Source organism: Onychostruthus taczanowskii, unplaced genomic scaffold (assembly GCF_017590055.1).
Source record: "Onychostruthus taczanowskii isolate IOZ18803 unplaced genomic scaffold, ASM1759005v1 scaffold36, whole genome shotgun sequence".
Lineage (NCBI taxonomy): Eukaryota > Metazoa > Chordata > Aves > Passeriformes > Passeridae > Onychostruthus > Onychostruthus taczanowskii.
The window spans coordinates 4,242,162-4,256,783 of NW_024501015.1; the positions used below are offsets into that span (position 1 = coordinate 4,242,162).

General features: G+C 35.5%; 1 protein-coding gene across 6 annotated transcripts in view; it reads right to left on the minus strand.

Moving 5' to 3' along the window:
• TBC1D5 (TBC1 domain family member 5) overlaps positions 1 to 14,622 on the minus strand; it is a 318,071-nt gene that overhangs the window by 214,157 nt on the left and 89,292 nt on the right. The window contains exon 1 of one of the 6 annotated variants that reach the window (XM_041411475.1): positions 3,700 to 3,718. The exons of the other annotated variants lie outside the window; for them this stretch is intronic. The gene's annotated coding sequence lies outside the window, so the exon portion shown is untranslated. Of the gene's footprint in view, positions 1 to 3,699; positions 3,719 to 14,622 lie in introns of those variants that run through there. 6 annotated transcript variants of the gene reach the window in all.

The following is a 14,622-nucleotide window of genomic DNA, read 5'->3' on the forward strand; positions in this document are numbered from 1 at the left end:
ATTAAAATAAAAAAAATTAAAATATTAACAGTTATTAAAACTGCCTAACTTAGGTTTCTTTAAGATTTCTAAGTGAAATTAGGCTTTACAGACTAAAACTAGAGGCTGAAGTTGCTTAGATAATGATGGAGAGAAACAGGTGACTCTGTAGAGGAGATTCAGTGCTTCTCAGTCTGATATCTGAGGCAGACTTGGCCAAGAGGTGAGAAATTACAGAATGTCACTGTTGGCTGCATTCACTATCAGAGCATCCACACCAACAGATTTTACTAACTTGTGTATTTTTCACCTTATTCTTCAAAATCTACTTACAAAGTCAAGCAGGGAAGGAAAATTAGTCTGAAAACTACAAATGGTAATGATATTCCAAAGAAAGGGAGCACCACTGAAGACCTGCTAGGCACTGCAATAAATTAGAAGCAATGACTCAAAACTCTCAAATGTCCATAAGAAAGCTTTAATGCAAGCCCACTACTTCTATAATGTTGCAAAAGAAGCAAAAAAAAAAATTCTCAATGAATGATCGACTCCAAAGAGTATAAACTAATTTAAAAACAAAATTCATGCTACTATATTTCAAAATCCTTTTTTTTTTCCCTTGAATGTTATGAACCACAGTATTTGAAAATGGGGTAATTTTGTTGCGTAAGCAGGCTTTCTTAAAGAACATTTCAATGACCCAGTTATGTCTCTGTTTTATTTTTGTAATATTTTTATATGAACTAGGATAAGACTGCAGTTAAACGCTGTTCTTCAATTTATTTTTCCATCTGCTTTTAGCTGCAGGATAGCATATTTTATCACATTTGATATACAGGGTCAAAGGAAAAAAAAATTAACCCTGTATTTTTGCATAAAATGTATAAATAAATTCTGATGGTGCAAGCTCAGCAAGTAGAATATTTTTACTACTTCTATCTTGTGATAATGTTTTTATAATCACTTATATCTCCATCGCTAACAACTGAATGCCGTTTTCTGTGTTATTAACACAGCTCTACAAATCACAGGGAAAAATCCAGGATCTGAGCAAAAGAGGATAAAAGGTCGCATTTTTAGAAGGTAATCTTTTCACACATACAAGAGGCAATAGGCCAAGTCACTTAGCTCTTCCTAGCTAATCAAACTGCACAATTTCAGCATAGTGGTTCTTTTTTAGATGTAGGTGGTGATAAAACGATCCCCGGCTTGGGAACACATCCAAGATACATACACACTCCCAAACACCTCCCCCTACTCACCCCACCTCCAGTTGATTTGAACACAGACATACTTATCAATACTTTTTAAGGTAGCAATCATGCTAATGGGGACAATTATAAAACAAGAGAGGGGTCACAGTAAATCTAACTCAGAGTATGTGACCAAAGTTATGCGGGGAAAAACCGAACTAGTGTCAGCATCAAGCATCTGTTGCTGCTGGTGTGAGGACAAAGCGAGTGCCAGAACAAGGAGGCAGTTTTGTAGATCTACTGTTTGTCAAGTCGCCCACTGAAGCAAGCCTTGAAATCAGTGTGTGTACTGCGGCCATCTGTTTACTTTTCACTAGCAAAACTCTTGACTCTTACCATCTCTTTGAAGTCATGGTCAATGTCAAGAAACAGGTACAGTTCTGATGATCGTGCATGTTTTTTTAAATTGACAGAGGGAAAATAGGAAGGAGGAAGGAAAACAGAAGTATGTAATTAGTTTATAAAAAAGGGAGGATTACAGGAAAAGGATCTTCATTTATTCAGATAATATTATAGCCCAAGGGGATTAGGCTATCAAGGTATCATCAAAGCAACTAGTGAAAACAGGAAGACTGGTTTGCCACAAAATAATGATTTATTTACTCAGCTTTGTAACAGGGAGCTGCTGAATTGACCTGGACTTAAGAAACTTGTCGTTGATCTCTTCCCTCTGGTGACCAAAATTAGAATAGATCAAATGATCTATGATAAAGTGGAATTAAAAGCTCAAACACTCCTGAATCACTACTAAACCACCCACAAACACCACACTGCTAAGCTCCATTGCTGATTAGTTTCACTGTGCAAACTCCCCATAAAGAAAGCCACTGTCCATTTACCAGCGTTATTCAGCAACATCTAATGCACACATCTGCTGAACCTCCACCCATTTTAAGGCTCTCTTTTTTCAAGAAATAACATATCCTTCCTTTAATCTCCACTATACAATCTTATTTACTTAAGTATCTTTGTGACTTTCTCCCTTTTTCACTTGTGTCATAAAGCAAATTGAAATTTCTTTCAGTCTCTTTCTTTCTCTTTTTTAATGTTCCAAAACTCAGTAGAGATTTCCATTATTTTATTTTTTATTTATTTTCCTCTGTCCCATGTCTTACAGACTATTTAAGTGAGAACTCCAAAATATCACAAGTAAGGTACCACATGATTTCCAGATGCGTGCATGTGGCTTTCAGTGTGGGGTAACCTGCCTTAATTTCATCAAAACATTGGTTGATGGAAGACATACTTACATTTCATACAGGACTCGAGAATTTAGGTGAACTGCATCAGCAGTAGATACTGCCTAAGAATTGGAAAAATGTTCACATACTGGATGAAGGTATATGGTATGGCTCCACAACTACTGAACTCTGAAAAATCTCAATCACCTTGTACATTTAAATGCTTGCTACAGAGATGGCCATGTATGTATATACGTTTGTATTTTGGAAGCACCAATAAACAAATTGATATGCTGGGTTTTTCAGCCATTGAAATTTGAAAATGGATTCTGTGCAGAAGCTAAAATTTTTATAGCTGAATCAGGTCTTTCACCTCTGAAATAACTGCAGTACTCTTTGCAGATAAAAGAGGTATTGCTCCTAAAAAATCCTATGCACAAAATTTAGGGGGAAAAAATAGCTGTAAGTTTACTGTCATGTGCATAGTATAGAGGCAATAACTTTGGAGAAATACAAAGTGTATTTCAAGTTCCTTTAAAAAAAACAAATGCATCTTTTGGAATTGTTGCTTAAGTTAGATATTTTCACACAGAGCACAATCACCAAAATTAGTGAAATGTTTCGAACTTCTTATTCCATAGAATAACCTGACAAAAGCAGACCACTCACTAATAAAGTGCAACTTAATAAATCATGTGAAATCTTATTTTGTTCAAACCCTTACTAACTCCTAGCACCATCTGTTACCATCAAAACTATATGACAAGATATGATATATAATTAATAGGTAAACAACAATCTAATTAAAATGGACAAATACTCCATGTTCCTGCCATTTGGGAGCTCTAATTACAGACTAAATTTTAAGCTTGAATTAAATATTTAAGCTGGAAAATTAACTTTCCTTCTCGAGCCTTGAATACATTAATACAGATATGTGAAGCGACTTCCTGATGGGAACTTAAACATGTAATTTAGTTTCATCAAAGCAGTTACTAATTGTTAAGCAGCAGTACCTTACCATATGTACACAATAGCTATTTAGAGCCAAAAAGGTGGTTTTAAAGTACCCCTCTGCAACCCTTTTCTGACATAAATATAAAATGTATATACAGCACAACAGTTTACACTACACACTGAAAATAAATTACATAGAGACGTCAGCTTTCAAACGGGTCTTAGCATGCATAAGTTGGAACAGATCTAGATAAACAAATGTGTATTTCTGCTGCTGAAGAAACTAAAGAATGTCTAGAAAAGTTAAGATATTTTTACATTCTACTTACAGAATTTTGAACTTCAGAGTAAAACCATGCAATTTGCCTGAGCCACCTAGGAAAACAAAATGCTGAAAAAACCAGGTGTTTCATTTAACTTAATAAGATGATCCAGATTTTCTTAAATATTATATCAAAAGGAGAGAAACAGGAATAAAACTGAGAACAGAATTACACAAAACATTGTTAGGATGGTTTCAAGCATGCAAATGGTTAGAATTTACCTAATACTATTGTAGCACAGTAGATATTATTGTACTAGGAATTTTCAGTATTTGCATTTTGACTAGGAATTGGATTCTAGGTGTTTAAGAGTGCCCATCAGTCAACAACAGACCATTACTGTTTCAGGAAAAAACCCAACACACCTTTGTTCTTTATGAAAACCACAATGATTTCCAAATAGTGCTGAGTTGAACTACCTTGCAAAGCATTTCCCCCATCTTATGGATACAGTTTGAGGCACATGAATGCTAGGTGACACCCACAACCATATGTTAAGGCTCCAATGGTGTAAAATACTCCATATATATGCAACACTACACTTTCCTGTGCTCACATGGAACTCTTTCAAGGGAGGCACACAAAGATTTAGTATGGTTTCAATTAAGACTTGGCTCTTACAGGCTCACATGGCCTGAGTCAGTGACACGTGAGAAACAAGAAACCAGATTTCTTATCTTCAGTATTCTCCTCTAATCCTAATATTCTCCATCCACACAACAGACACTCATTTGTCTTGCTTTAATTTAGATTCAACTGCAGAACAGCAGGACATGATATTAAGAGAAATAGTGTATATATCTTTTTAAATATCCTTGAGATGGTATGTCACTTCCAACAGTGAGGAACAGAACATAAAGAAGCTTCATCCATCCATCTAGCCCTAAGAATTTTTAATTTCAGCATAAATAAAGATGAAAAATGAATTACTGGGCCATGACTTCATCAAGGGATTCTAGTGACATCAAAACCAAACCTCTAATAGTTTGTGATGTCACTGCAAAGCCTCAACAGACTTTTTGTTCCATAATTCAGAAGAACATGGCAGCTTCTCAATTTATGTAGTTAATGGACTGGAGGCCCAGAATGTGCTTTAGGACCTACTCTGCTTCTACCACTCCCTCACTGCTGCCCTTTGTCCCATTCCTACAATTCAGATATAATTTTACTACTTGATAGAAGTACACTGGCAGTTTACAATAATCGAGCTGGTATTTTCAGTTACACAAATTTTGATGTTGTTCTTTCTACAGAGTTTTTAGACTGTATACATACTATCTTAAACATTGCAAAGCACTTATTTTAACAACATCCATGTTTTCATCGCATTTTCATAATACAGTCTGTGAATCTTATAAAAAAGGATTAAATAGTTCTTAGCAGTTAAAGTATAAAAAATGATGAAAAAGAAGGACTAAAATGCTGACTTGAAACTTAGGCATTATAAATCTCTCTTAGACCCACACTTATATGAATTTCAGCCATGTCTGACCATCCCTCGCTTCCTCTTTTCTTTTCATCAGGACTCCTGAGCTACTCAGGCCTATAGCTCATGCTGCAATCTGTGTTTTCCAAGTCAGCAGAGTCATTGCTGTACAGAGTCACAGTGATGCAAGACTCTGTACAACACACATTCACTGTTGTACTGGGTGCTGAAAGCAAGCGTGGACTCCACACTCCACACACGTGCACTTAATTCCTTTGGCCAAGCCAGCTGGATGGGAGCACTGACCCTGGAGTGAGCAGAAAAGGACAGTTTTTCTCCCAGGCCCAAGCAAGGAATGAAATGAATGTACCAAATGAAGATTCTGCTTGTGTTGGACACAGGAAAGAACAAAGATATGCTCTGCTACCTTGCAGCCACCAAAATCTGCCTTCTTTTAATTTCTTTTTAATTCCCTGTAATCGCTCTGGTTACAGGGAATGATGGCTGCTAGGCAATACCACACACCAAGTTCTAGGGAGCACTATCACTCCCTTTGCAGTCCAAGATCCAGTCATATTATTTCCAGGCCTATTTATAGACCATATTGTACCGTACATGTGCCATGGATCCTAATGTGAGGAAAATTATATAGATATTCAAAGCATGACATATTGATTCAACATATTGAACGGATTGTTTTTTCCTCTATTTATTTAAATGATTATAATAGTTTATAGTGAGCTTAGCCCTTGAGACAGATGGTTGTAAACTCAAAATTTAAGTTTTAAATAACTGTATTAACATGAAGTAAATGATTTTATCCACAATCCTCATTAGAAGAATGATTTTATCTTAACACAGTCTTTAACCCTCTCCTGTGTTGTTTTTGACTATAAAAGAAAGTGAACTTTGCAGCTCATTGACTGGTGTTTTAAAATGCGTCTCATCAAAACGTCTGATGGTCTGATAACCACAGTATTTTTTTTACACTGTGCTGGGCAAAAGTAACCTTGAGTTTAGGGTGAAGAGGGGAACTCTACCATTATCCATTTTGAAAGGAGCCTTAAATTTTAAGTCTACAGTTTATATCTCATCTAATTATTTCCAAGAAAAAACGTCTAAATTATCAGGAACAAAAGCATAAAGTAAAAACCTTTGTCCATAATTCACGCAAGTAAATAAAACAGTTTTCCCTTAACAGACTACAGCACTAGCGGATTTTTGCCTGTGAAAAATATTGGATTATATTTATTGTACAAGAGCTTTATTCTTTTCCAATCTCCCAATTTTAAGACCATCTCCTTTGTCCTTTCCCTTTTAGTCCTCTGCCATTGCACCTAATGCTGACTTCTGGGTTTCATTCCTGCACAATGTCAAAGGAGAAGAGATAATTTTGCCACTTACTCAGTATTTAAATATGATAACTAAACTTCACTACAGTAATTCCACTTGCATAATTAAAAATATATGCATTGGTAAAAGCCTGGTGACCATCAGAACTTTGCACAAATCACTAAGTGTTCCATTGGGTACCTCTGTGAAATTCACAACAGCTCTAAGTGGCAACTGTTCAATGTGGGCTGACAGGTAGAATGAAATAGTTAATCCTGGGGACAAACATTCAAGCAAAACATCTTTTAGGGGGGTTTAATTTGAGCTGGTCATGTTCAGGACCAAAAGACCCCTAGCAGCTATTACAAAATAAGTCAATTTATACACTGATGGTGTGCAAACTTCCAAGTTAGCTTAATCCAAAATAAATCAATTTTCCCAATGCTGACACAACTCTGCAAAATGAACATAAGCACAGTGGGGACAATCTGCTTCAAATATACATTCCTTATCCAAACTAGAAGGCTAACCTGGAACCACACCAAAATCAAACATGCTTTCAATTACATTGTTTACTTAAGGGTGCACATAAAGGTCCACTTAAAATGCTCAAGTAATACCGACTGAGTCAGGAAGCTTATGAGCATTTGTTTATGGCTGTTTTTTTTAGTGAGTAGAAAATGTGAAAAAGAAATGCTAAAAAATAAGATTTATAAAATCAGACTTAGTGAGACAATTTTTAAGATGAGACTTTTTTTTTTTTAGTATTTAAAGACACTTAATAGGAGTAATTGTGTATTTCAGAGTAATTTTGAAGAACTTCTCCTGTTAAACTAATACACCAAATTTGAAATTTTTTAGTGAAATTACTGTTCCACTATGTATGATAACAGCAGAAAACTCACAGAGAGCAGCTATTAAAAAAATTAAGGTGATATGCTGTCCTGTTATTTTTGAAATTCCTCTCTTTTTGTATAAGTAATCTTAAGGATGTCACATCAGTTATTTCCAGGTATTCTTCTCAGGATTTTTCAGTTCTGAGCAGAAGGCAAATTCTTGGGCAAAAGCATACCTTCTGACAAGCTTTCAAAAGCAGCATCTCTACAATGTGCATTTAAACCCACACCCGAGTGAAGAAGATGGAGACTCCCATTGCAAGGTTTAACAGGTGCTTTTTAGCATTACTCTGTGTTCTTCCATTATGTGTTTTTCTTTATTACCAGTGAAGCAGAATTTGTAATGCCGGAGAGGTGTTACCAATAACAACTAGTCACTTGGGATGGTCTCCTTTTACATCCTGCTTACCTCCTTTGATTTCAAGAGCCCCATATGAAATTCTATACTATAAGTTACTTAATTCAGCATTTTTTGTAATTATTCAGGAGTTTCCTGGCAGAGAATAAAGATCTTCTTTAGATATACAGACTCCTGACAATTAGTGTATTCCAATACTTTGTAATAACCTCAAGTTCCACACTGGTTAGAGAAATTTGGTCAATAACACTACTGAATTAGGTTACATTTTTAATTAGTTATTTAAAAGAAATAATATAACAGTAAATAAAACTCTGAACCACTGGCCATAAATTAATATATTCTTTCAAAAGGTTACTAAAAATTCTTCATAGTAAATATTATTACTACTAAACTATTTGGCTAAAGGAGTAAACACTGCCAGGAATCACAAAACAAGTGACACAAAATGAAGTGCAAAACATTCATGTAAGAAGAAGAACTAGATACACAAAAATGATATTGTACATGAATTGCTTTTGGGTGCAATTATCTTCCTCACATGTTAATATAATTTTGGCATCTTATTATATGTTTTATCCCACGGGGAATTTTAATTCAGAAGCACAATTATCAATAAACTTGCCTCACAAAAACTACCAGTCTCACCTCCTCCTTGTCTGATTTTCTACAGTCCTCTTCTGTGCAGGAAGAAAAGTTTAGAGCATATGTGTTTCCTATAAGGGCAAACATTTCTTTTCTCTTGTTCACTATGCCACACAATTTCTAATAGCCTTCTATTATATGGTGTCACTCAGAACACACAACATTCATTTTAATCATATTGATTCAAAAGCATTTTAAACCATTTTATCGTATTTTAAAATACATACAGCCTGCATGTTCAGCTCAATTTTTTGATACAGACAAATACAACAGATATTAAGCATGGAAGGAATCATGAGTAGATCATAAAACAAGTACTTTGGCCAAAACCACAGGGCATTCTATGCCTTCAATCAAATCATGGCAATTAATATGAAATTCTAAATACAGAATATAATGCCACATAAATAGTATAACAGCCAAGTCCTGTCTAAGAAGCCATATGTTTTTTCCCATTGTTCAAAAAAAGGAGATGACTTCCCGTCACTTATGTTTCTGATTAGCAAGGTGATTTATGCCACAATCACTAAAAATGCCAGCAAGTGAATGAGAAAATGCATAGTGACTGCACCAGATGTGCACAATAAACAGGAATCCCATTGTAATCTCTGGTACTTAGTTTATATGAAGGTAATGTAAGAAACACTCTTGGATATGGCAAAGTCACTCTTTTTTTACATTTGACTATAAATGATATGAAATAAATTGTGTGTTTTATACTTTATGGCATGCATACATTGATAAATTAGGTTCAGTTTTGTATCCCAACTTATCTACAAGACAAACCTGGCTAAGATCATGGGGATTAATTGCTTCAGAAGTGTGAAATGCAGCTTTTCCATTCTTTTCTGCACACTCAGTGAAGAAACAATGATTAATCACTGTTTAACTATTCTCCTGAGGATCTACAAGATTGCCAAAGCAGGACTTATCCTCATAAATCCAAAAAACACAGGTTTAGATTTGTTGCCAACAACTGAAAGAACATGAAGTCAGAGCCATTCGTTATCAGATTAAAATAATGTCAAGGCTTTAGAACCCCCTACCAGAGTAAAATTCTTTTTAATTTGCACCTAACAATGGGAATTGGCATATCAAATCAGATTTAAGAAAAATATATGTATATATTTTTGTATTAACATATCTCCCCTTATCAGAAGTATAACATCGTTATAATACAGCCGCTTCCATTAATCCAGCATAAGCGAAGCAGCATCTTTAAAGAGGAATGCTGTCATTGATATTAATGTTAGGAAATAAAATAAAAAAAAACCCCTAACAACTCGGTTAAAATTACATCTATTTCATGTTTTTGCAACAAATCCTACTTACATACATAAATAGTTTGTTTAAACGTCTGAGAATTTATTTATACATCTTAACTTTTTGATAGAGGACTGTACTTGTAACAGTGCTTAACATTTGTCTAACCACTTTATAACCAACATTTAATAAAAAACCACTGTGTTTAATACAGAATCCACTATGCAAACAGATCACAAAATCAAATGAAAAATGCAAAAATTACCTGTTTAAAACTTTCTCCATTTAGAGAAGGTATTAATAAAAATGCAAAATTTCATCATGGAAATAACAGACAGTGCTGCACAGACTTTGGCTGTATACAAAAGCATCAGAGGACTGACAGCCTTTTCTAAAAAGTTCCAGTTTAAGAATCAGAGTATCTATTTCTGCCTTTAAAGACATGAGCACAACTAATGTCAAGTACTGTCTAAAGATTCCCCCAGGAAAAAAACCAACAAAACAAAATGAGAAAAACCCGACCACATTTAAATGATTGTAGTAATAGGAAAGAAAAGAAAGTTTCATCCTTCAGAATGAAGGATGTGTCAGTAACAGATGAGCTGATGTGGGAGAGGAATCCATGTCAGTTCCCAAGTGCCTGGGAGCCAGAGTAAGCACGTAATGCCTGTTGCAGCCTGGTGGCTCTGGCTTGCAGCTGTCCTCACTGGCCACATCCCTGTGCTGCTCTGTGGCCTCCTGTATCTCCAGCTGCTCCTGTTCCTCCACTCTTCCATCAAGCTGGGTTTATTTCCCAAAACACGTTAATGCTGGTAAGGTCTCCTACTTGGCTGTAGGCAAAGTCTAAGAATGAACAGGGGGATGCTGAAAACTTCTGTAACTTGACCTTGCTGAGGGGTATCTGCAACACCCCACAGTCCCCCCTTGGGGACAGTGCCATCTCTTTGTGTTACATACCTCACAGATGTGGCAAGCTTAGCCATGGAAACTGGGGTGCTAGAATTTTAATGTTGTACTGTAAGAGACATTAGTTACAGAAAATCCACACTAAGTAAGGGATGCGTTTCTTAACATTATTTCTATAAATGTGACGGTAACCCAGAAGTTACCAGGAAAGGACAAATCTTTTCTGGGTGACACTGGCTTCAGTGCAAGGATAACCACAAAGGAAGAAATTAAGTCTGATACAAACACTGTCAGCACACTGCACAGGCTGAGCTGCTGGCTAACAAATGAGCAACACATGCTCATCTGGAGCACCTTTTTGCTTGCAGTGTTGTATGGATTTTCTGACATTTCTTTAGGTTTCACAAACTGGAAGACCTCGATTAAGTTCCAGGTCAGTAAAGGTGTTTACAGTAAGGTTGTATCCTTCTCAGAGATACTGAAAGGTAAATTTATCAAATTTAGCTAGAAACTTCAGGCACTAAAGAAAATGCTTCACTGGCATTTCAGCTCCTTCTTCAGATCAGGTCCTAGGGAAAACCAGTATCCTCAATCAAATCCCACAGTGCAATAACCACTCTTGTTTGTACAGCACTTCAAGATTCTCAACTACCAATATTAACCAGTCTGTGTTTACTATGATTTCCACATTTAAGTAGTCCAATTTATACTTTTTCCTGTTCCAACAAATATTTGACAAATATTATTCTACTGTTATTACCTACTTTCTGAGGGTGAAGCACACTGTGGAAAGACAAATTCAAGTGTGCAATGTATCCCTTGCTTGGAGCAAGAAAATCACTGCTTACTTGGTCATTAAACAGAAATCATAGCAAACTCATGCATACTGGGATTAACTGCTCACAGAAGTGGTCTTAACTACAAGTTTTAAACTTATTTACCAAATTAAAGTATTGAAAACTGTTTTTTCACCTTCTCTCCAGATACACAACTCCCAGTACCTGATTAGGAGGAGTGGAACATGAAAATTATTGTGATGTTTGTAATTTCTGCATGATTAGTTTTAGGTTTCCTTTAAATATGCTTCACAATGCACTGGAATGTGTTATCCTCCATATTAAGTATGCAACGTGAGTGTGGGGAAAAATACCTGAAAACAAGAATATTCAAGTGTCATGGATTCTGGTGCTGTAACAGTAGTTAAAAAATATGGATTAAGATTTTACTTTGCAAATTGCTAACATGCAATAAAACAGCAGACCTTCCACTGTTACACTTCATGTATATTATTTTTTAATTATAGGCACAGTGTATTTCTGACAAATTTCTTACTGAACAATTATAAGCATGTATGGAAAATTAGATTACATATTAAAGAAGCAGCCTGATTCATCTGCCTATGTAACTCTTACTGTATTATTCATAGCAAGAGGAACATTTTTACCTACCTTCAATAATTTTTTTCTTGTTATTCAACTACTGCAATAATTTTCCTTCCTGCTGGACTAGTCATCAAAATATTAAAGGTTCAGAGAAACCAGGAATATATAAAATTACAGAACTGTTTTTGGAAATCTGTATTGCTTGAAAAATTCCTCCAAATATTTTTGTAGCAAATCAAGAAAAATAATGTATGTTTTGCTGTTAAATGATACTCATCATCAGCTGCTACAACACTACACGGTCACTTCAATACCTACTTTAAGAGTGCTCTTGGCAATGTTGCTCCTGTGAGACATTCAGATTGCAGTAACGACACACTTTTTCCCCCTCTCATTTTCATTCAACTAATGAATGCAGACAATTTCCACAACTCCTCACTCCAGCTGGACTTCCAAAAGGTCGTGTACCTGAGCCTTCACTGCTTACAATGCACCTGGTGAAAAAATACTCTACAATATTTCCCCAGGAATACCACTAGCTACTGTTGAGGCAGTAATACTACCCTGGGCTTTCCTGCATTTATCTCCCATAATTCAACTAATTTCCCAGTTTCTTGTTTTTCAGCCCAGTTATATATGGATCTGCAGGATCTTTAAAAATTTCAGGATAAAATCATTCCTTGCAACTATTTTCCTTGGACATCAAGCAACCTTCTCCAGCAACAAAAACATTCCTCTGTATTCCTCCTCAGTCTACAGAATCAGTTCCTATAGGAAAATCTTTCAAGCATTGACTTTCATTACTTTCTAAATCACTTATTTGCACTATCTTTCCCTACCACACATAACTTGCATACAGATATATATGCACACAAAAGAGACACCAACATACTGCAGCACAGATACTACTGCTCTCCTGAATAAAGATGAAAAAGCATAATATTAAAAATGCTTAACAGAAGAATGTTTGGCAAAAAGCTCATTTTAAGATACAATACAGAAACAAAAGCTCACATATTAGCTCCTTAAGCAGTACCTCTGACAATCCCCACTTTTGGGATTCAGGTTTGCACTGAGGCTTATTTAGTGATGCTGCACAAATAGATCAGTTTTCATGGGGACCGCTATTGCATCACACCACCCCTCAGAATCACCCCTAGTTCTCTGCAAGTGTCAACTCGTACCGAATGCTTTAGAGCATCTTTTCAGCAACACAGACTACAGTATCACCTTTATCAACAGGAATCAAAGGGAGTATTTATCTCTGTTGAATGCAATAAGTACTACAGCCTAAAGTTGCTGAATGCTACGTCTGCTCTCCCACACATCTTGTCAACCAAAGCAGAGTTTTCTATGACAAGATTTTTTTTTTTTTGGTACACCAGACAGAGATCTCTCAAAAGCCAATCAGAAATCATGAAACAAATTCACAACAAAAACTAAGTTATAGCCAAAAGCCTTACTACCTTCTGTTTCAAACACAAGGAACATTCCTACAATTCGGCATCATCTAGCATTGACAGATGGAAGCACATACCTACAAAAATCATAGCCTTCCCAGAAAAGTGAATGAGAGAGAACTTCCCCATATAAAAATTCTAGTCATATTAACGAGTATGAATAAATAGGGATACAATATCAAAGCCAGACATCCTAAGAAATATTGCTAGGTTGGAAAGTACCTTGATATTTATTAACGAGGCTAGGAAAAAAAATACAGACAAAATAGACAAAATTGCATTAAATACAAATGCTTATTCTAATACAAATAATATCATCTTTACTACAACTGGATTTGTGAAAATGAAACATTTATATATATGCGTATGTATACACATTTACTTTTTTTTTAGATCAGAGACATTTATTTTTTCTCAAGTGTTTAATGTGCTAGTGCTCATAATAATGAGAAAACGCTGAAATAAAGATCAACTTGGGTAAAACCAAGATATATAAAAAAGTGGGAAAGCCTGCTATGTCTTCTAGCTATTCAGATATTCAAAGAGTCTCATACTGGAATAATGAAGTTTTAACAGAACACAAACTTCCATCTTTTGTTCACACCACTACTTACAACAAAAAAGCGATTACAGAAATATTTGAAAGCCAAAATATCTTAAGAGTATTATTTCTCATATCTTTTCACTCAGAAGGCTTTATCATTTCCATATAAAGGTCTCACATTTCATCCTTATCTTTTTCTTTATCCTTTATCTTACACAATTCTAAACAGAAGAGCAATCATACAGAGGAGGTTGAATGCAAACCTCAGCATCATTAAATGATCCACATGTTTAGACACAGATCCAAAGAACTAGATGGCCACGCCAGAACAAGAATATCCAAGTCTAAATATATCCAAACAGTAATGAAGACAGACCAAAACAAATGCCACTGCTAGGGCCCACAGGGTTAATATAGATATTTAATTTATAAATAAAGTGATGTCATAATTTCTTTCACAAACTCTTACTAATTCTTTTTATTGTTATTCATTGATGCCTAAATAGTAGCAGAGATTCTTGGAAGGTCTGGTTCTGATTGTGTTAGGTTGTGGTTTTCAAAAGCAAAGCAGCTGCTCTTTCCTAATTTTTTTCAGAATCTGAAAAGAAGGTCACTAGGTCAAGGAATAGCAGAGAATGAACATGAATGAACCGCTGCTTACTGACAGGAAAGGAGTTTCACTATGATCTATGGCCAAATAAAATTCCAGTACCCATG